General features: G+C 41.1%; 2 long non-coding RNA genes across 2 annotated transcripts in view; one reads left to right on the top strand and one right to left on the bottom strand.

Moving 5' to 3' along the window:
* Window positions 1-23,693, bottom strand: part of LOC111821953 (uncharacterized) — a 571,437-nt gene that overhangs the window by 76,547 nt on the left and 471,197 nt on the right. The gene's annotated exons all lie outside the window — the stretch shown is intronic.
* Window positions 11,515-14,169, top strand: LOC111821952 (uncharacterized). Its single transcript, XR_002825256.1, has 3 exons — window positions 11,515-11,748; window positions 12,809-13,248; window positions 13,859-14,169. It is a non-coding gene; the product is annotated as an uncharacterized LOC111821952 (long non-coding RNA).

Genomic DNA, 23,693 nt, shown 5'->3' with positions numbered 1-23,693 from the left:
TCACACTTTCATTTATATGTAAATGATGACTAATAGAATATATAATGCTTAGAGTGAGTGCATTGACTAATAACTGCCCATCTGCTAAGTTAGAAAGGTTTGGGAATGAATTAACTCATCGTCTACCATTAAGAGATCAATGTCTATGCAATTTTCCATGAATATCCAAGATCAGGTATCTTACAGCCCTACCTGAAAGCCTGAAGTAGTGGTAGGAAATCAGGTGGAGGTGAAATCATGGTTCCCATTTGTGATCCTTATCACGACTCATTATGTGTCTACATTGTATTATATTGAAGCTGGGTAACATGAGCTAAGAAGGGGTAACTTGACCTGTCCTCATGAATCTCTCTCTCTTATAGCCAAGAATATTAAGATGGGAAATGCTTAGACTGAATATTTTTTTATTATTTATTGATTGATAGCCCTTTGTTTTTTGTTTTTTGTTTTCCTTTTTAAATCCTCCATGCACTTTGCTAATTACTTCTCTGGAAATCCGTTCACTTTACCATTCACTGGAATGCTGCCACCTTTGGGAAGGAATGTGGTAGTGTGATAGAATGTAGGCTAGAGGAAAGCTAAGCTTCAAGGAAGGCCTTCTCATGGAAGTGCTGGTCCAGTCCTACCCTGCAAGCTAATGTAATATGAAGGCAATGACATAATAATGAGAAATAGCATAAGTCTTGCATCAGAGCAATTCTCTTCATCCACAGAATATACAGGAGGATAACTGCCTTCATCATTTCATCCTGGGCCCCACTGGATTTGCACCATCATTGTGACTAAGCCATGGAACCAAGTGTGTCTCATCAGCACATTAGAGGCACCCCATTACTTCCTTTAAGAAGAAGAAAATAAAATATCTTCTATTACATGCAAAAGAGACTCCATGGGTTTGTAGATGTTTGGATGGGTAGCAGATAAATGGGTTTTCATAGTGCGGACTTGGGGAATAAAACAGAATAAAGATGTTAAAAGGGAAGGAGAAATTGTTTCCTTAATGTGATGTAGGTCTATATACAGAGAGTCAGAGTCCCTAGGTGGTGTAAATGGTTAAGCGCTTGACTACTAACTGAAAGGCTGGCAGTTGGAACCCACTCAGAGGCTCCTTGGAAGAGAGGGCTGGTGATCTGCTTTTGAAAGGTCACAGCCTTGAAAACCGTACGGACCACAGTTCTACTCTGTAATATATTGGGGTCACTGTGAGTTGGAATCAACTTGACAGCAACTGGTTTGGTGTTTTGGTTTTTATACACTCACACACATTATCATAATAGAACCTTAAATTTAGAGATTACCTTTATTTGAATGAATATGAAACATTACGTTACAACCTCAATAATACAGGTATCCTCAGATATGGTCCTCCCCAAAACACACAGCACATTGGGATGAAGCTGACTGTATACTGACATGCCAGAGTTCCCGTGTTTCCACAGATCTGAGACTAGACCAAACTAATTTTTTTTTTTTTTTGGTATGAGACCTGAATCAAAGAGACAGCCAAGCTCTACTTAACTCAACAAATAAAACAAATGTTGATTGTCTACTATGTATAAAGAATAAGAAAGACATAAGCCTTGCTCTTAAGGAATTTATAACTTAGTGGAGGAGACAGACATATAAACTAACTTTAATGTAAAGCACTACCAAATAAAGCACTGAGGAAGGAGTGTTGGGAATTAGTTGTGGGAGCATCATAGGGGAAAAGCTGTCATGGATGGGGGTTGCCTATGACAGACAGCCTTAAGTGAGAAAGAGAAAGTTCCACCAGTAGAATCAGATCACTTCCCTGTAGACACCAGAGAAACCTTCTAACCGGTGGGTACGTCTTCCTTGTTCTGTGCTAACATCTACCTAACTGTAACTTCTACCATGTGGTTCTACTTTCATCCTCTAAAGCAATATAAATTAATTTAATCCTTCTCACACATACCAGCCCTGAAAAACTCTAGATCTGGATGACATTTTTCCCCCCTTTCCCAATACGTCTCCTCCAAAGACTCCTTTGCCTTCTCCTATTTCAGATTAAGTGTACAAATTTCTTCAACTCTTTCACCTACAGCATGATTCCCAAATCCTTCACTATCTGGGCATTCTTCTCTTGACACATTTCACTTTATCTCTGCCAATCCTTAAATAGGACGCTGAAAACGGAACGCAATATTTTAGATATGTTCTGATATATGGGCCAGTTTCTTCCCTTGTCATCCATCCAACAATCCATCCATCCATCCATCCATCCATCCATCCATCCATCCATCCATCCATCCATCCATCCATCCAAATGATACTTAAATAAGCTTCCGTGATATGGGGCACTGTTCTAGTTACTACCCGGGATAAAATGATAAAGAGTTCAATAAACTTCAAGTCTAGTAAGATAATGGTTGGAGGCAATCATACTTTTACCAACACAACCTAAGATTTCATTAGTATTTTTGGTAGCCATGAGTCATATAGTTAGCATCTACCGAGCTCACAGACACCCAGAGTTCTAGAGTATTATTCCAAAACTTGCGGTTAAACAGATTGCTCTTTTTTGGTATTTTATTTTTGGAACTGAAGTTTAGAATGTTACACTGATCTTATATTTTTATTTTCAGTCCATCATTTTAACTCAGTAAGATCTCTTGGGAATCTAGATCCTGTCCTCAAACATCAAGCTATTCCTTTAGTTCTGGGCCATCTATAAACACAAGTAGCTTAGCAAAGAGTCTTAGAGCATACCAAGCAGCTTTGAATCCACCTAATCATACAACTATCGAGTCCTCGTCTCTTTATCTTGACTATTAAGATCATGAATATTTTTTGTCAAATGTGATACTGAAATCATGATATTCTGTGCCCAAAGAATTTTGCCAATTTAATAGTATAAATACTAAATAAATAAACACACTAATAAAAGGTAGAACTGTGTACCAGGCCTTTACCCAACTCTCTGTTTGCAGAGGGATCAATCCGCTAAAGTGGAAATTGGCAGCTCCAGAAGTCTTGGGAAGGAGGATCTCCCTGCTCAACTCAGAGATACTAAATCAGTGGATTAAGTCTCCAAACTGTCTCTGGGGCTAGACAGAGTAACAGTGTCCTTTACAAGCATCTTGAATTTCTACTTTTTAAATGAAATCCACTGGGTCCTATCAGTCTTCGGTTTGTCTGCTCTGGTTTTCACAAATTTGACATGAGGTCGCCGTCGCGATTGGTTAGAGCATTCTGCTCTTCGGAAGGGGAAATCCACTGACCCCTGACCACAGCCATGTCATATAGCGAGTGTCAGACGCAGGCCAATTATCTAAGAGGACTGAGAGAAATCTAACAGAGGCAGGGCACAATGAGAGGAAAAAACACACAGCAGGTCCAGCTTCCAGTTCCACTGCTTGAATTACCACTATGTCAATAGAAGGTGATAAATCAAGGGAGATATTTACTGATTAAAATTACAGACTCCTGCGGGAAACTGTATAAACAGATTTAGAACAAAGCCTACAGGGACCGAGCCCAGCCGAATCCATCCAAGCTTTGGCCAGTTGTTTCTGCTTCCCGCCAACTCTTGGACCCAAGGGTCACTAAGAGAGCAAGTTGCTCCATGAAACTCAGGCTTGCTATACACAGATCCAAATATTTGTGGGGAAAATTTAAAGGCACGTTGGGAAGAGATTCAGGACTCAGATCCATTCACAAGGGATTCTCCTATTTCATTCTTACTTTTATTTATTATTATTATTATTTTGCTTTTACTCTCAAGTTTCGTCTAGACTCACTAGAAGGATCCAGAACGCCTGGTCTGTATGCCCCGCCTGCCAGCTGGAATTCTAAGGTCGCAGATGCTGAAGGGAGGACACAGGAGACATGAATGGGCATGCATCCCACTCCCGCAGGAAGGCTGGGGGCTCTGAGCTGTTGCTAACAGGCTTTTTATGCCAACACACTTTGTCTACCTTTTCTGGTGTGTCCGTGTCAGCGTTTCCAAGGGAACCGAAGCTTTGCTCTGCCACCCCGGTCCCTCAAGATGCCGGCATCACATAGTTACTGTCATTCTGTTTCTTTATATGGCCTTCTTCTTGTGAGAGAAAAGCCTTTGGGGAATGTCTGGGAGCAATTTATACAAGAAGGGCTTTAGCCGCAAGGTTTTCAGGGCTCTGTAACTTTCCTTTAGCTAGCTCTGCCTGTGGGAATGAGACCGTCACCCCAAATCACTGATAAGGAGCAGTATAGGTTTATGTCTGGAGGATGGGGGGAGCCCACAAGGGGCTGTTTAACTTTACCACTGGCTCCATTATCTATGAATGGTCTCGGGGTTAAATTTTGCCCTCATGACCCAAGTTCCATTCCTTTCCTTTTATGCCCTTGACTGCGAATATGCAATCGTCACTGAAAGGGAAATGGGCAAAAATGTTCAAGGATAGATAGGCTTTGAAGACTGGGAGGAGGGAGAGGACCATCCACGTAATGTCAGCAAATAACAGAGTGTGTGAGTATAATGTTATTGTTAGAGCCACTGGGCATGATTTTGGGGGTTGGATAAAGGTTGGAAACCGTGGTGGCATAGTGGTTAAGCGCTACGGCTGCTAACCAAAAAGGGTGGCAGTTCAAATCCGCTGGGTGCTCCTTGGAAACTCTATGAGGCAGTCCTACTCTGTCCTGTAGGGTCGCTATGAGTCAGAATCGACTTGATGGCAACGAGTTTTTATAAAGGTATCTGCCTGAGGGGGCAAGTATGGGCTGTAACCAGCCCACGTTCCACTTCCAAGCTGCCACAGTGTATCAGCTGTGACTCAGGGTGGTGTCCACCAGGAGGGACAGAGAACTTTTTCTTCATACAATGGAGAATTTGGTTATCCAAGTATGCAGCCCATGGGCTTTTGTCTATGCAGTGGGGACACCTTTTTATAACTGTCTCTCCAGAGGGGCATCTTTTTCTAAAGGGCACAAAGGTGCAGAACAGGCTAGACAAGGTCCTGAGTCTTCTGACCTTTTCCTTGGAGCTTGGAGGAAGAGGCGGTGGAGAAAATTCTAACAAGAGCATGTAGAAGTTCATACTCTAGCTTCTAAAAGTCAGCAGTGGATAATAAAATGCCTGTATAATTATCCTGGCTCTCTCTCCTGTTCTTTCGCAACTGGATTACTGTAAAGTGAGGTGAGTGGCGAGTCTTCCTTTGTTTGGTTTTTCCTCCCCGAAGGGATTTGTCAAGTGTTCCCTGCCAGAGTGAACTCCTTGTCTGAGGGTGTCACCGAGCTCATCTCTTTCCATCAGCCTCTGGAGATGGCTGATGTTACAGTTCAGACGTCACACACTGTCTTAAGTTCTGGAAAACTCTGAGACGTCCTTTTATTTTTTTAATTAAAAGAAGTTATGTTTATAGCTGTTGCGCTTGACTGCTCTGCCCCTCTGAGCTTCCTCTGAATAGTTTCCAATGTGTGCACTTATCTTCGAATGAAAATACATTTTGGAGATGGGGAGAAATTAATTATGATTTTGTGAACTGAGAAGTTGAAGCTGATCCTTTCAAACCGTGGGGGCGCTCTGATTTCGTTCTTCTGCTTGGCTTGCTGAAAAAACTCTCTTTGCCCTGGAATATCATGGCCCGGAGCCCTTTAAATTGAAAACACTTGTGAAACTGGCAGCAATTTAGAACTTATGCCAGCACATGAATCCGTAAAGAGCAGGGCCTCAGGGATGCAGGTCATGTGTTTATAAAGAGGGCTGTTTTGTATCCTTGGCTTTCACCAAGGCAAGCCTCTGGCCTACCACGTCTCTTCTCTCACAGGGGACTGTAGGCTCTTCTGGGCTGTTTGCTACCCTCTCTTCTGACTTAACCTCCCTGCTTGGTTCCCCCCTGGGGTTGCCATGTGTACAGTGGTGCCACCATGGCCTCAGTGTCCTCAGTGTTCTCGACAATTCTTGGGTCAGTTTCGGAAGTGCTGGTCTAGGCACCTCCCTTTTCAGATTTATAACAAGACAGGGTAACCAAGAGGCAGCCTGCAACTGTGAGACGAGATAACAGTACAGCTACATGCAAGGCTTTGAAGACAATGAGAATATCAGCCTGGAAAACCAAACACAGGTTTTATGGAAGACATGTTTGTCAGTTTCAGGAGGAGGTAGTAGAAATGCCAGACAATAAAATAGAAAGTTGAGGAGGGCCCAGTAAAATGTCTCCTTTGTGTTTATAGCCTGGCTACTTCAGGCAGTGGTGGTTCAGTGGATGAATTCTCGCCTTCCATGTGACAGACCAGGGTTCAATTCCCGGCCCATGCACCTCATACGCAGTTACCACCTGTCTGTCAGAGGAAGCTTGCATGTTGCTATGATGCCGAACAGCTTTCAGTGGAGCTTCCAGACTAAGACAGGCTAGGAAGAAAGGTCTGGCGATCTACTTCTGAAAACCAGCCCATGAAAACCCTATGGATCACCATGGTCTGATCTGTAACCGATCATGGGGATGATGCAGGATTGGGCAGCATTTCATTCCGTTGTGCATGGGGTTGCCATGAATTGAGGGCTGACTCAATGGTAGCTAACAACAACAAACTTCTGAGACAGGAGGCATACTACTCCCCAAGCAGAGATTGACCTAAGATGGGCTTGGTCAGAGGGATGGTGGGTGGCGAGCTGTGGATGGCATCACTGGAGAGTTGTTAAACCCCGGGGCTCTTTTCCCGTTCAAAGTCTTCCTATTGATACTTTCTCTAGCATTGCAGCCACTCCATGAGGTTTTCTGGCTTGTAGGGTTCTAGGACATCCTAAGTCACCTGGCATCTTTAATTATAAAGTGAATTGCATCTAAGATGAGGAGATCCAAGGATTCATTACCAAAAAACCTGTTACCGTGGAGTCAATTCCAACCCTTAGTGACCCTATAGGACAGAGGAGAACTGCCCCATAGGGTTTCCAAGGAGCCCCTGATGGGTTCGAACTGCTGACCACTTGGTTAGCAGCCATAGCACTTAACCACTATGCCACCAGGGCTTCATATTTGGGAGAAACAGAATTCATACTTAAACCCGGAAAAAGAAAAGAGTAACTCTTGGGAACATCAAAAAATTGTTTCCTAAATCAAATTTAGAGTTATATTCAACAGGTCACCTTGACAAACATTTATTGACGATCTCCTATGTGTGGTAGTAGAAAACAGGACTGGAAAGTTTGGCAGGACCAGTACAAAGAAGAAATCATTTACAAAGGTAAGGAATTTGCATGGTCTCTTATAGCAGTGAATGGTTTAAAGCAAGGGAATGGACTGAGAAGATCTAGGCTTTAGAAGGACCACATGAAAATGATTTTGAGGGTGTATGTAATAGCTAATATTTCCTGAACACTTACTATGTGTCAGTAATTAGGTTAAATGTTATATTGCATGGGTTCTGTTTCTTTATCTCCACTATTCTTACTCTCATTTTACAGATTGGCAACCTTAGGCTTAGAGAAGTTGAGAAACTTGCCCAAGGTCACACAACTTGCAAGTGGAATTTGAACCCAAATTTAACTGACTTAAGAGTTCACACTTGTAAATATTATAGATCAAACTTAATGTATATACTGTTTGTTTCATCAAGGAGTAAGCAGATGTCCAGAATGAGCCATTCCTTCTGTGTGGAAGAGGAGTAAACCTCTGGATTTGAGATCATGAAACTCAGATGTTAGGGTTACTTGCAAATAAAAATACAGAACACCAAATTCAATTTGAAAATTGCTCTAATGAATTTTTGTCATTTCTTGGAAAAATACTTAAGGAGTCCTGACAAAGTGAATGAGGACTCAGGACAAAATCGTTAAATACAGGACATGTCCTGTACATACAGGATGCTTAGCAACCCCACCAGGTGTACATACTGGGTCTGTCACAACGTGGGTGTGTGATTTGGGGCAAGATCTAGCCTCTTTTAGCCTCACACTCCTCAATTGCAAAAGTGGATAATAGTATCTACCTCATTAAGTTATTGTAAGGATTAAATGGGATGATTTGAAATGCCTAGTAGAGAGAGTCCCAGGGATATAGTAAGTACTCAATAAATGCTTTGCTAGTAGAGTAGGCAATTCTCTGGTTTCTAGAAAAAAAACTTTTTTTTTCACTCAGAAGAGCACTTAACTCTTACTGAGTGTTTTATTCATCAAAGAACTTGGCCTTTTTTTCATGAAAAATATCTTTTAATGAGGGTCATTTCTTGATTCATGTAACTGTATTTAAAAACACTGGCCATTTCCTCAAATAATAAAGTTGTAATATAAGTAAAAAAGAAAAAAAAAGGCAATAGAAACAATGCCCATTATTATCTTCAAGTCTTTATTATGTAGGTATTAAATTTGAACTCAGAGGTCGGCACACTCGGAAAGTGTTTCCATCTGTAGCTCTCCGTTCTCTTTCTGTCGGTTCAATTAAGCCTGAGAATTTAAATTATCTCTCTAACTCTAAAAATATGTATAGATACTTCTGAAAGTGGAAACTATTTCAGGGTTTAGAAGAAATTCTGTGGGAGTGAATGTGCTCACAGCTTTCAGGCCAAGAAGGCTGACCCTTCCAGATCTTTAAAAGGTTGTGGAAAGACCGTAAAAATCAAATCAAATCAAATCAAAATAGACAGGCTTTCTCTCAGTAAGAGCGTTTAGAAAAGAGGTGGAGGGATGGAAAAGTTGTGTGTGAAAAATACATACACACTCAGCGGGAAACATATTTGTCTAAAAACATTAAATTAAAAACTTCTTAGAGTGACAGCATTTTGTCCTTTCTTTCTCTCATTTCCAGTTCATTCTTATCAGAATTCTGTCAGCTCTCAAACTGACATTTTCCTGTTCTGATCTTTTCTCAGATAGTAAAGAGGGATTTTTTCCCCCCTTTTTATTGGGCTGATGCAAACAGCAGATCAGCCTACAGAGAAACGTCAAGGACAGTTTGGAGTCCTAATCCCTGACCCTCCTGCCCTCTCCTAACTAGCTATTGACATTGAACTTAAAAAAAGCTGCAATGCTGAGATGAGATAATGTTTTAGGGTGAAAGAGAAAAGGCCTATGGTAAAGAAGGAGGGGGCTGGGGGGACTTCAGAAGTGAATGTATCGCCGGCCAGTGAGTCAAACTTCGGGCTTTTAAAAGTTCAGTTTTGCTTAAAGTATTTGGCAAAAAAAAGGTCCTGATTCTTTAGTTCAGAAAGGAGGGCAAGAGAATCCTTTGAAGGACAGCTATTCCTATTCCTGGAAATGTGAAGGGGTAATGCTTTCCTGATTCTTGGTGTAGAAAACTTGTATAGTTTCTGCACTGGACTGGTGACTCAGTTTTTACTTCAGCCATGTCGTGTAATAGAGTTGGACCTTACAATGCACAAATTTGGAATTTATCACATGAATATCTAAAAGGACTTTCTCCATTATTTCACAACCAGGAAAGTAAAAAAGAACACTGCTTGCATTCTGCTGTGATCCCTTTGTTCTCTGGATTCTATTAGCTTTAGTTGCTGTTTATCCTCGTTGAAAGCCTCTCCTACCTGAAATTGTGAATTTGACTTTCTTCCTCTCTTGCTGGGAACAGAGATAAAAAGAGAAAAGGTTTTCTCAGAAAACCTTTCCTGTACTACTCTGAAGCCATTTGTCCTTATTTTCGTATCAGCTGGTCCTGAACGTTCTGGAATACAGTCCTGGTGTCTCTGAAAATGTTTCTTCCATTTTGCCAGTAGTTGGAAGCAAGGTTAAGTTGAATGCTGACCAATCCAAAATAAAACTTGAGGGAGGAAAGACTGGATTCCCTGGGGTAGGGCTTATTTAGTTTTAAAATGAATCCTGGAACACCTGGTGTTTCTGCTCTTCCCTTATGGCTATTTATTTACACAGAGGCTAGTGCCTGGATGCTTTATAAAGGCAGCACATTACTCTGCTTAACACACACAGGCAAAGATGTTCTCTAATGTCTCTGTCTCTAGAAGCTGCTGGTTTCTTATGGGCCAAGCTCTGGGAAATCCAAACCCCTTCCAGGCATGCCAAAGGCCAGTGAGAAGCTAGAATTCTAATCCCATGATCATTGTTCACTGGGGTGGGCACACACCACTATCTCTGGTTCCTTTAGGTTCATTGCTTGAGACACTCAAAATAAGGCCTGAAACTGCACTAACAAATGTACTACAGGGAACAAGCCTGCACTGGGCCCTGGGGAATGATCTAGAAGACTTAATAGGTATTTTCCATCTTTAATTTCCATGATTCTAAATATGCTGGCTGCTTATAAAGCGGCAGATTGATTTTCAGGTTGACTCGTTAGTTTTGAAAGCACTTAGTGGAGAGGATTTGGCTTTATGACGCCATACTCTTTGACCCTCACTTCAGTAAGTAGGGAGCAGCCCTCTCACCTCCCTTTGGCAGAAAGCAAATGAGTTCACTAACCCCTTGAGCTCACTAACCAGGCACCATCATCCGTGCACTGGGGACTATTTCTGGTCTATCTGGGAATAAGAACAAGGCAAACGAGGAATGGCAGTGACGTTAATTTGGCTCACCCCTGTCTTATCTCCACTCTGAAACAAGGCAAGTGCTCAAATTCGATGATGACTGTTCCTAGGAAGAAGTCATCTTGTTTCTTCTGAAGATGTTGTTAGCATTATGATCATTCCTTACGTGAGGTTACTGAGGTCAAGGGAATAAGATTCACCTTAAAGAACGCACCTTTGAAAGCAGGAAGTTACTGAACTGTTGCATGATGGTGTGATTTCATATTACACAGCTGGTGAACTCATTTTGGGAATGGCTGTTTGGGGAAACATTTGCTCTTTTTCTTTTGGTAATTGTTCCCATTGGTTTCCCCAACCCCAACCATGATGCAAGGAAACAATTACAGGCAATAAAATAGACACAGCTAAGTTTATGGAAAGGGGAAGGGCTCTAGGAGTTTCCAAGTTTTCTTTGAGCTCACACATAGATTGTCTTTTTTTGCACATGACAAATATGAACTATCTCAGTTTTTCCATATAAAACAGGGACCCTAATTATTGCTTGCATCACAGGAAATGTTATAAGGATTAATTAGCTGATGTTTTTACACTCGTCTGGAGACAAACTATATTATCTAAGTACAAACGATCTTGTACGATGGTTAAAGATATACCCAAGAAGGAGTCTCAGGTATCTGCTCATTTTGCATTCTCCATTTCCGGGGTGAAATACATGGACGTAAAAGCTACCTGGAGCTGATGAAATGCCAGGACTGGTATCATGCTTCGAACTATTTTATCCAGATTTAGGGAGCCAGTTCCCAATTAAACAAACTTCAAGGTCACTCACAGAGCCAGTACTCCAGGTAGAGGAGGAATATGTGTGGATGAGAGAGGAGAGGAGGTGTGAGGGACCATGGGGCAAGGGAAGAGAAGCAAGAGAGATAAAGGCCAGAAGAGTGAAAGAGCAGCTGGATTATTTTTCTTGTAAATTTTCTGAATGTGAAATAATCATTGGTCAGCCTTGGTCACGTGCAAACGTGCCGACTTACTAGACCTTCCCCCACTCCACCCTTTTTGCTTTTTTTTTTTTTAGTTTGCCACTCTCTAAAAAAAGGAGACATATCCATGGCTGGAAAAGATCTTGCCTTCCTATGCCTGCTTGGTGGCTCTGCCCAGCCTGAATGTCATATTCAGAGGTGTGGAAGAGACAGAAGCCCTCCTCCTGGAGCGTTTCATCAGGAGTCCGTAAGCTTCATATGTAACCCCTCTTACAAATCTGAAAATGAAACAAGACATATTTCTGGGGTTGTCAGAAGGTAGAACCACTGGTTTGTGGTAAGTACTCTCTCTGGGAGGAAGTCTTGGCTCTGATGTCTGTGTTGAACGTTCTGTGGCTCCCCCGGCCGCCCCAGCACAGCTCTGTTCGCTGGGAGAGGAGGCGGCAATGATACTGCTTCTAACAACCAGACTGAAGCGTGGCCTCGGGCTGTCTTGCAAAGCCCCCTCCAAACAGCCTCTAATTAATTTTTATCCTGCCATCCCAATGAGTCCCGGGAGTGCAGCAACCCAACAACAAAAAACACGCATCAAGTCACTTGGAGAAAGCTTTGACGTAACACTTGCAGATTTTAGATCTCCAAACGAGAAAATGTTGCAGAAAAAGCCCCCTCCCGTTCATGCCCCCACCACTTGGTTTTTTTTCCCAGTTGCTCTCTTTTTCTTTTACAGTGGCCACAAGTCAGACATTTATCTGGCTTCCTCTTACCCACGGCTCTTGCGGAGGGAATCCTTCGACCTGGATTTTATATATGTATTTTTTGTTTTTTGCTGGAGGAGAAGAAACTCAAATTCCCCGGGGGCTGGAGCAGGTACCTGCACTGCCTGCCCCTGGGACCGCAGCAGCCTTTGAAAGGGAGGAAGGGGAGAAGCCTTATCGTCTCTCTGACTTGGAGCCACGGAGAGGCCAGGCCTCCTCAGCTCTGTGCAAACACTCTTTAGGAGACATAACGTTGGAAGCAGAGGGAAGCTTCCACAAAGAGGAATTTTACCCGACTGAGCACATCAAAGCTGTGGCCTTCTGGGCCTCACCCTTTGGAAGTGTTGCTGGCAGAAGTTCAGTCACACTGGTTGGCTGTCAGCGGCAGGGGGTCCATGCAAAACTGCTGAAGGTCCCTGTTCAGGTTGTTCTCGTTTTTTATTCTGCGGGAGAGGAGACAGAGGGCCTGCTTCTGCCCTGGCACCGGCACGGCCCAGCTGGCACGTGAGGGACATTTGTTGCTTTGGCTGCAGCTCCTGGAGTCTCCTTCCCTGGGCTCAGATCTCCCTTTATCTCCTCCTCAAACACCTTATTCCACCGCCATTTCAGAGCCCTCCTCATCCGTTTGTTTTTATTCAGATGCTTCTCTGAGGACCTTGGAATGAATTAAAATGTAGGAAGAGCAACTGTTTGAAATGGTGCAGTCAGAGGAGCTGAAACCTGAACCACCTGCTGCCCAGCTTCCTGGGTTTCCAGAACACAAAGGCTGAGTGACTGTTCCCTTCCTGAGGACTCAATGGAGGACAGTGATCCAGTGCCAGCTGCTCCGGTGTGAATTTCATCATCACTGGGTGCCAAAGAAATTTCCTTGGGACCCACATGACTCGACAGCCCCTGAGAAATGGGGTTATTGTTTCTAATGAGCTCTAGTAGCCTGGCTCCTTTGAAACAGTTAATCACAGAATCTCAGGCCTAGAAAAGACTTCTTTGAAGACTCCTCTGTGCCAGGTCCAAGTGAGTGAGATCTGATCCTATTTTTGAAGACGCCCATGGAGCCCCACTCCAGTGACTAATCGCTTGTAATTGTTCTCTTTAATTTTAACCTCATGTGCTAGTGCTTTAAACAGATTTCCCGTTCGCATCCTCCTCAGAGAAGGTAGAAAGCATTGCTCTTCATAGAACAGGGCCATTCACTTCCTCTTCTGCTTTTTCCTGTCTCTCGGCCCAGTGGGGGACAGCAAACGCTGGACAGTCAGACACATCTGGGTCTGAAGGCTGTATTTCGTTACTTACTAGCTATGCTCTTAAGCCTCGGTTTCCTTGTTGGTGCAATTGGAAATAGCTACCTCACTGGGTGGTTTTGAGGATTAAATGAGATAACGAAACTAAACTGCTTTATATTGATCCAGGGCGTTGCCTACTAAATGCCTGCAAATAAAAAGGTGCCCAGGGCAGCTTAGAGCGGTGCGTGTAGAATTCTTGTCTTTTTAGGTGTTGCTTTATTTAATGTCAAGTGATATATTGACGGGTGAGACAGTAAAAAGCAGTGGGAAGAGGACTTTACTGGGAGGTCCGGATGCCTGAGTTCTAGAAACAGCTCTGCTATAACCTAGTACTGTGACCCTGGGGAGGTGCAATCTCTCTGGGCAGTTTTCTAGTCTGTAAAATAATCTCCACTCTTCTTTGTAGGGCGTGGGAAACATCAAATGAAAGGAGCAATGAGACTGTGGATTGGCAACTGGAAAATGGTATTCAGAGGTAGTGTGTTATGGGTCCTGAAGGCTGATGATCAACCAACCTGCTTAGCCTTGGCACCTCACTAGCACCACGGAACACCTTGGCATTTTGCTGGTGTTCGCCTGAATTGACAGCATCCTGGGAACGAGGAGTGGGGTGAGGCAAGTTAAGGTTTACTTTCTAGCTCACATTTTAGTGCTGACATTTCCTTAGTCTTTGGTTCTGTTTTGTTTTGAAGAGGAAAGCCCTGGCTGGAATACCCTTCAGTCAAGTGGAAGTAAAGCACAATGGTTAAGTACTTGATTAAGCCCCATGGACTCCGGGGCCAGACTCTGTTCATGTCCTAACTCTGCCACTTCCAAATCTTGTATCTTGGGCAAGTTACCTACTTCTCTGGGCTTCAGTGTCCTCATCTATAAAATGGGAACAATAATAGCTCCTACCTGATAAGGATTAAATGAATACATATAATGTGCTTAGAACAGTGTCCTGGCACATAGTAAACACTCAATAATTATTAATATAATTTTTTAATATAATTTTTCTGGCCCATGTGGTGATGAAGCCCAACCAAGAGATTCTTGATTCAGCTATGAAAGACCTCACTAAGTCAAGAGCTTCTGGCTCACTGGTTCTTAAGCTTTTGGAAGGCATGGACTTGTTTGAGGAAATGATAAACGCTACAGCCTCTCTCACCACAGAAAAGTTAACATATGCCCAAAATTCATTTATGTTTTTGGGAGATTTCAGCCCATCCACGGAATGGAATCCATAGACCCTTGGTCAGGAACTTCTGTTTGATTGCCTTCTTTTTCACGGGGTCATCAGAACCACCCAAGTACAGCTATGGATATAGTAAAGATAAGCATCTGATTAGAAAATTTTGTTGTGGTTACTATCAACTGGAGGTCAAAAAAGAAGACAAAACGTGTGATATAATTAAACCCAAACTTGACCTTATAGAATCTCTTTCTTGAGTAGTACACCTTCAATGCACATCATCACCAATTTTTGTCCAAGCACAATGCACACTGCCCTGAGAGAGCCTTGGAGAAATTCTCTCTGTGTCTCTATTCCCATGGCAGCTGCAAATAGCCAAAAAAAATCACTTGGTTAAGAATTACCCAATTCTGGAGAAATGGAAGGTCAAAATCATGAGTCTCTTAGTTAACAGTGAAAATTACCTTATTTCAAGTTGGGTGAAGAAATCTCTTATGTACAGTGTTTATAGGTTAGTGTTTGGAATAACTTAAAAAACAAATAATGGCAAATATACTCTTCGATATGATTATACTCTGGAAGACTTCCTTGTAATTTGGTAGGAATTAAGGTTTGGACCAACAAGAGTTTAATTTTCAGGTTAGACAGAAGCATATTTCAAGTCTCCCCACATACCTAGTTAACAAATACCAACCTTTTGTGTGTTCTTGGTTTATTTCTCTACCTCTCTACCACTGGCTTTGCAAAATTAGTTTGTTATGTAAAAATATCCCAAATCACTTTTTTTTTTTTTTTTTTTTAAAAACCAAACGGTGGATATTCCAGAGGACAAAAGGGGAGGTTATTTTTCTTTCTATTAAAGGCTGATAACCCACTGGAAAAAAAAAATTGAGTGAAGGCTACACACAAAAGTCAAAGTAGTATCAGCATTTTCTTTTCTTAGAGAAAGAAATACCTGCTTTAAAAATCAAGTACAGGGAAAAAACAAATACTACAAAACATAGTTTGGTTTATTTTGTTATGTCCAGTTAAAGGGTCTTGAGAGAGATAGAGGATGGGTGATGGTAAGTGATGAGGAGTCCAGAGCAGGAAGAAATGCAGGAGAAAGCAAAAGACCATGATTAACAGGGTTAGAAAGAAGCAGTGGACAACACACAATACAGGGGAGGTCAGCACAACTGGACTAAACCAAAAGCTAAGAAATTTCCTGAACACAACCACTATGAGGGACAGAGTAGCTGGGGCTGGGGTCTGGGGACCATGGTTTTGGGGACATCTAGGTTAAATGGCATAACAAAGTTTATTAAGAAAATGTTATGCATCCCACTTTGGTGAGTGGCGTCTAGGGTCTTAAAAGCTTGCTGTTGGCCATCTAAGGTGCATCAATTGGTCCCAACCCGCTTGGAGCAGAGGAGAATGAAGACGCTAAAGACACAAGGAAAATATTAGCCCAAGAGACAGAAAGGGCCACATAAATCAGAGACTCCATCAGCCAGAGACTAGAAGAACTAGATGATGCCTGGCTACCACCAATGGCCGCCTTGGCAGGGAACACAACAGAGAGTCCCTGATGGAGCAGGAGAAAAGTGTGGAGCAGAACTCAAATTCATGTAAAAGGACCAGACTCAGTGGTATGACTGAGACTGCAGGAACCCCCGAAGCCCACGCTTCAGACAAAGATTAGACTGGACTATAAAACATAAAATAATACTCGTGAAGAGTGTGCTTCTTCATTCAAGCAGATACACGAGACCAAATGGTCCTCGTCTGGAGCAGGATGAGAAGGCAGGGAAGCACAGAAACTGGTTGAATGGACATAAGAAACCCAGGGTGGAAAGGGGGCGTGTGTTGTCACATTATGGTCACATGATAGGGATTGCAACTAATATAACATATGTGCATAAATTTTTGTATGAGAAATTAACTTGAGCTATACACTTTCACCTAAAGCACAATTTAAAAAAAAAAAAAGTGGTGGGTAAAGAGAGGATATGTTTGAGGAAAGCAGTTGCACACATGAAGAGGAGAGGAAAGAGAAAACTGTAACCATTAGTTACCTTCTTTGTACATGTATATCTTCGTGTCTTCCTCATTGCCTAGACTATGCCTTGCATATATTAGGTACTCAATAAACAAATGAAACAGAAACACAGAGACTATGTAAAAAACCAGAAGCTTTGAAATGTACTTTGTCTTAGAAGCATACTTTATCTAGGCTATGATCTTAATATTAACAATTGCCATCTTTATCCTTGAAATATTGTTTTTATTTTTTTTTTTTGCGGGGGGTGGGGAGAGGTTAAATGCTGTTCACAGATCTTCAGCTGCTTTAATCCTAACCTTCAGAAGCTCTACCCCAAATGAGATAACTAGAGCTTCCAGCTTAGGGTAGTGGAGTGGGTAGGATTACCCTCAAGACTGCAATAGGAGTAAGCAGAGTCATATCACTATGAGGTTGGGGCCCCCTATGGGCATGGGCCAGCACTTTTCCATCCTGATGCTAGAGACTGTGATAGACCCTAGTGATAACACGTCTAGGGGTTACAGACAACTGCTCAAATTTCTTCTTAGGAAAATCATTTCTGAACTGGGTACTGAAAAGATAAAAAGGTGAGAAACAAAGGAAAAGACATTATTTTTTCAGCTAACACTCAACAGAAGTGTCAATCCTGGCAAGTGAAAAAGTGCTACCCTGGTTTGAGAGAATCAGTCCTTAGTAGAACATCTGAATTGGAATACTGTGTCGCTTTTGAATGAAAATGTTCCATATTTGGGTAACCAGGCTGCACACCCCTTGTAATTATGTCTAACCCAAAATAATGGATTGATCAATTCAGGTGGCTCTTAAAAATATCATTCACCAGAAGGATGTTTAGAGAAGACTCTACCCCACTATTTCAGTGGTGACAAGTGGTCACACCTCATGAAAAATAGGCACTGAGTAACATTCCCTGAATAAACCAGGAGCCAAGAATTCTGTGATGGTGGGCGTTCTGGAGGCCAATGGAGCCAGGGCACTGGTATTAATATGGCGACCCCTAGTGTTTTTTGGTGGTAGCATGACTTGGAATCACACCAGCACCCTCGTTTAAGTAAGGCCTTTCTACAATATACTGACTGAAGGAATTATTGCCCATCATAATTGCTTATGTCTTTAAAACCATAATGTTAAACAAAACCCTTTAATGCATTTTCCTGCACAATATCCATTTCCAACCCCTGGCAAATAGAGTTGAGTCTTGATGTTGTTTCTTCTTATAATGTGTGGCCTCCTGTCTAAGCATTTCAAAGATCAAGCCATATCAATTCATTACTGTGGTTGCAATGTCATAAACAATGGATAATGGCATCAACAGATGAACTGCTGGAGGAAGTGGGTATTGCTCTATCCATTGGTATGGGAGCAGAACTAGCAAGGGATTTATTATGGACACATCAAGTAGAGGGTAAACCAGAGACCTGGATATGGTGAATAGCACAAGTACTTGTCTGTCGGATTTTTCATCTTGGTACCTTTGCCCAGACATTGTAGCATATGATGGGTACAAACAAATCAGCTTGATGCTATATGTTCATGCAAGGAGAAAAGTGAAATCAACCAGATAATCCTAGCCACCTAAATCGTCTCCATTATATATCTGGACATACGGGAGGAAAGTGGATATATCAGAGGAAAAAAAAAAATTTTTTTTTTTTGGTACAAATGGCTAAGCTCTGGACTACTAACTGAAAGGTTGGCAGTTCAAACCCACCCAGAGGTGCTTCAGAAGTAAGGCCTGGTGATTTGCTTCTGAAAAGTCACAGACTTGAAAACCCTATGGGGCAGTTCTACTCTGCACTGTTGGGGTGACCATGAGTAGGAACTGATTGGATGACAACGAACAACAACACATATTTCATATATATTTCTGTTACATGTGATACCTGACTTCATCTCCAATGCTACATAGTATAGGTAGACAAAGGCTGAGAGTTAAAACATAATAATTAAAACTTGTTCATTAATTATCAGGGAACATATGTGACATATCATAAATGGGCTGGGAATGGGGTGGCAGTTGGTTCAAATCCTAATACTTTATGGTTATTGCCCTGTTTTATCAGATACAAAAGATTCTTCTTATCAGTGTTCCAAATGTACTTGGATGTCATTAAAGGGAAAGGAGGTAAGTAGAGTTTCTTATTTGGTGTTTTAAGACTAAAGTCACAATATTACCAAGACTAGAAGTCTTTTAATTGTACAAACACCCATGGTTATTTTCTTCTTTTCCATGCCAGTATCATTTTTTTCCCTAAAGTTTTGAAACCATAGCTGAATGTGGCACCAACTGACCTCAAAAAGAGCTTGGAGACATTCTCCAGTTTTCATTGCTCTACTGAAAAACAAAGGCCAGAGGCTCTGTATTTAAAAATGAGAGGGAGAGATGCAAAAAAGCAAACATAATCCTATCATTTCAATCCATTCTTGAGTGACATCTTTATGGTTCCCTTTTCCTAGCTCGGCTGCTAACCAAAAGGTCAGCAGTTCGAATTGACCAGCCGCTCCTTGGAAACCCTATGGGGCAGTTCTACTCTGTCCTATTGGGTCACTAGGAGTCGGAATCGACTCGACGGCAATGGTTTTCTTTTTTTTTTTTTGATCTAGACCTCCAGATTCAGTTGGTGGCTCATCTTTCCTTGTAGATACCTTCATTTATATACCAGCTGGAGATACAAGTAGTGAAGGCCATCTATCACTACTGGAAAGGGCAGAGAAAAAAGGGGACCTTCGCTCAGAAGCAGGTTCTCCTAAGCAAACTAGATTAAACTGGATCCCTTCTCCCCACCTACTTCTTTGTTATATTCAAACACTCTATACTCTTCTTTTTATAAAATCAGTTACACTATCTTAAGACAAACAGTCAATATCAAGAACATGGATAAGATGTATTTTCAAACTAAAAAAAAAAAAAGAAAAGAAAAGAAACCAGCAGATTCAAGTATCAGCTCAAGGACTCTCAATCTTACGAATGTTCCTTTCAAAACAAAGCCCTTTTGGCTATTAGGCTTACAGCAGACAGTTTTTGTGATTTGCAGCTGTGACTGGGTGGGCCACCTTGGGAACTGACACCTAGTTTCAACCATACCATCACATTCTTGGGGAAGATTGCTCATGCATGATTAAAAAGGATGAAGACAGTTTGGAAGGCTGTATGGATGGTCTTTTGTAGAACTGAGGATATGAAGTACAGTTGGGTATCCAGGATACAGGACACCTGCTGAAGGGCTGAGACCTAAACTGGTGAAGGAAATACATATTTATTGCTTTCCCGGAATAAAATGTATGGTTATTTAACATGAAACTGTAGTACCAAGAAGTCCAAAGTCCATTGCATTCTTTTAACGTACTGGAGTGATTCTACTTCCATCTACACCAAAAGCCGCTCGTTTCCAACGAAGGTTGTTTTATAGAAACAACAGAACATCTACCTTTTGACAAAATGAAAGTGCATCCTTGGGAGTTTCCCACCCATTGCTCTCTTGGCTACTTCACTCTAGTACTATTTCATTACTTATTGATTTTTCAACCCCTCTCTGCATGGCTGTAATTTACACAAGTCCTTACAGCCCTTAGCAATTCTTAACACCTCAAGGTAAGATCACTGAGTGTGTGAGAGAGTTGGCTACTGTTTTCTCTGGAATGAGGAAAAACTGGTGAATCTTATCGCTAAAACATGCACCTTTGGGAGGCCATGGTGGATGAAAAAGGTAGCATCACAATAGTTCAGATGCTACAAGGAGCAGATGAATAATGGTAACTCAAAACTGTTGTTGCCTTCTTTGTGCGCTGCTGAATTCCATTTAACTTTTATTTCAGAAATGAGAGTTAAGTAATGTTCTGTAGATTGACAGTACTTAGTTAAAAAAAAAATCTATGAAATAATGCTAAAGCTGGATTTATCATGAGCTTTTAAAAAATTAATCACCTCTCTAGTCAATTTGTGAAGTACAGTTTTCCTTTCTTATAATCAAGGTTCCACATGGAAAAAATGGAAATAAAGGAAAATATCAGCATGAAAAAATAGAATAGAAAAGGAAAAGTACCTTCTGGACAGTTTTTGTTTGGGTAAAACATACTAGTGTTAAAAAGAGAGCAATAACTAAAAAAATTATATTTTTCAGAAAAGTATAATTTCGATCATAGTACTAAATCAAATAAAAATGATATAATTTCTAGTCTCATATTCATATTTTATTATTAATAAGGCTTATGATTAACAATTATTCTGCCATGATACATTTCTAGGAGATACTTTTGTTTTACCCATAAAATTCCTTTATGAACTTTTATTTTATATATTTAGAGTGATGGTAAGAATGTGATTATAAATTTGAAGGAAAAATTTAGTATTATTCAATAATTATATAAAACTCGATGAGATGTATCTTTATTCAAATACAGAGTTGAATTCTCTCTTTGCTTCTTTACAAAATGAGATTAAATAAAAGATCCCCTAAAGGACTGTATGTTAGATTGGCCTTGTGGGGAAACCATAGTTTGAAAAAAACTCGATAAATGTCAGACTGTTTACACAGTATCAGGTAGCTTATAACTCTATGACCTGAAAGCCGTTTCTAGATGGTTCCAAAACAGTGAACTAATCAACTTGTCCAGTTCATAAAATCGCAGAAGTCTTTTTTTAGCTCAAAGTGAGTTTAAGAATCATCTGGGATAATTAATAGCTTAGTTTGTTAAAATCAGTGAAAATAAGTAAATCAAGGGAGCTATTTGGCATTTGAAGAGTAAAAAAACAGTACAACTTTTTAACGACATATTTTCTTTTTAAATTCTCTAATATCTACTACATTAGTAATTTTTTTGGTTATACTTTCTTCACCTGGCTTGTACCATCCAATTTTCCAATATATTATGATTTATCGAGGTAATTGTAATGGATAGTGGTTATTTCTTGCTCTGTATCTCTTCCTTTCTTTTGGAACATGCACTCTAAATTTCTTTAGGGGAGGGGGACACCATACCTTCCTCACAGTCCATTTGGTTTGGGTCGGGTTGACCCTACACTCTGGATCTAGGTTGACCCAAGCCTGGACGGTTGGAATACCACATTATTCTGTTCACAGATGGACCCAAGCTGAGACAATGAATCCAAAACCAAGGCTTTTACTGGAACCATTGGCAATGGGCTGTTCTCTCCCTGTGGGGTGGTTCTACTGATAAGATGTGAGCCTGGAACTCCTGGGCTACCACATGCAAATAGCCTGCCTGGGAATGAGGCAAACACAGAGGAAAACAGGACCAGCGTGAGAGTGGGAAGAGTAGGGAAGTGAGTTGAATGTTATTGCTTGTGCCTTGGCCCAGCTGAGTCTGAAACCACTTACTCCAGGCATTTTAGTACATAAACTAATACATTCCCATCTTTTTTGCTTAAGCTAATGTGAGTTTGGTTCCAGCCATTTTCAACCAAAAGGGCCCTGATTAATTAGGGCAATTTTGTCTATGAAGTATATGAATGTTTCAATGGATTTCCTTTTGTTCTGAAATAACTCTGGAACGTTTAGGCGTGTTCACTGAATTCAAAGGGATTTAAGGATTTTGTTGTCCATCCAAGAAGAAAATGTTGCTCAAGCAACCTAGACTTGACCCTGCAACTGCTCTACTAGAGCAAGAAAAGAGATATCAAAAAATCTTTTGAAAATAATAATGAGGAAGATTTACTATTTTTAGTTTTAGGTTAAATACTCAATTATAGAAAACCTCCTTAAGGAAAGGGTTTGTATTTCATTGGATGTATAATACCAAAGGGCTGGGTGTCCCGTAGGCATTTATTTGACTAAATTTATTAGAAAAAACTCCTGTCAGTCATTAATGCTTACCATACACTCAAGAGCAAAAGGTACTTACAACATGCCGATGTTTCCGACAAATTTAATGCAATCTAAAAATGATCAGACTCTTCTCTGAAGGTTGACAAAATTCCCAGAAAACATCAAGAACATAATCCAGTGGGAAGAATCTTCTTTTTTCAGTGGCTCACACAATCATCTTCTAATAAATGACATTTAGATGCAAAGATCTAAGTCACTATTATTGTTCACTATAAGGCTGCTGCAGCCAACTACCCACTCCTCACTGCAGGGTGGGGTTTAAGAATACAAACTTCCTTAGGACTCATAGATGTGGTCAAATTCTGGGCTAGACATAATATTTCTAAGCCCTTGAAAATTTCCTGAATGAATACAGTTAAAAGAATGCCTTCATTTTGCACCAACTATCTCTTAGGTATTTATTTGCTACCCATCTTTTTTTGACTCTAGATGTTGGCCAAAATATGAGGCCAATCAAAATCCACATGGAAGAGAAATCTGATGCCCAAGAAGAAAATATGAATATTACCCAGGGCAAATGGCTCAAAGAGTTTCTGTACTAAGGCAGCCCAGCCATATGGTCAGTTTGGCCCAGAATCAAAATCAAAGTCATAAACCCATCACTATGGCAGGCGAAGATGTTAGAGTTGTTGAAGTCAGAATGACTATACTGTACCAAACAGATGGTACTGAAAGAGCCAAACAGAAATTCCACAGGAGGAAGATGGACTTCTGCCCCAATTTACCTTTATAGACTCATCTCTCTTCTATCCTCTGCTCCAGTCACACTAGAACACTTGTTCGTCGTCTTTCACATCATGCATTTTTTTTAAACATCTGTGCCTTTGTTTATGCTGTCCCTCTGTCTGGGATGGCCACTTCCTTCATTCCTCTCTACCCTCATCAAAGTCCTAACCATCCCACCCATCTTACTATGCTTTTATTCCTAGTCTCTTCTGCATGTTCTGAACTACCTGGGGCACAGTAAGGCTCCATCCTCTTTCTTGCCTCCATGCCTTCACATATTTTGTTTTTTTTTTCTTTTTCTTTCCCATTTTCTACCCTCTTCTTGATTTCCTCAACCTATTCTTCTAAACTTAACTCAAGCATCACTTCTTCCTGGAAGCCTTCCTGACCTCTCATTCCAGTTTAGAAGAGACTCTCCTCTGGACTCCAATAGCCCCTGTATGTCCACTTGATG

This window comes from Trichechus manatus, unplaced genomic scaffold (genome assembly GCF_000243295.1).
Source record: "Trichechus manatus latirostris isolate Lorelei unplaced genomic scaffold, TriManLat1.0 scaffold00116, whole genome shotgun sequence".
Taxonomy (NCBI): domain Eukaryota; kingdom Metazoa; phylum Chordata; class Mammalia; order Sirenia; family Trichechidae; genus Trichechus; species Trichechus manatus.
The sequence above is the reverse complement of the archived record's forward strand: the minus strand, read 5'-3'. Positions and strand labels throughout refer to the sequence as shown.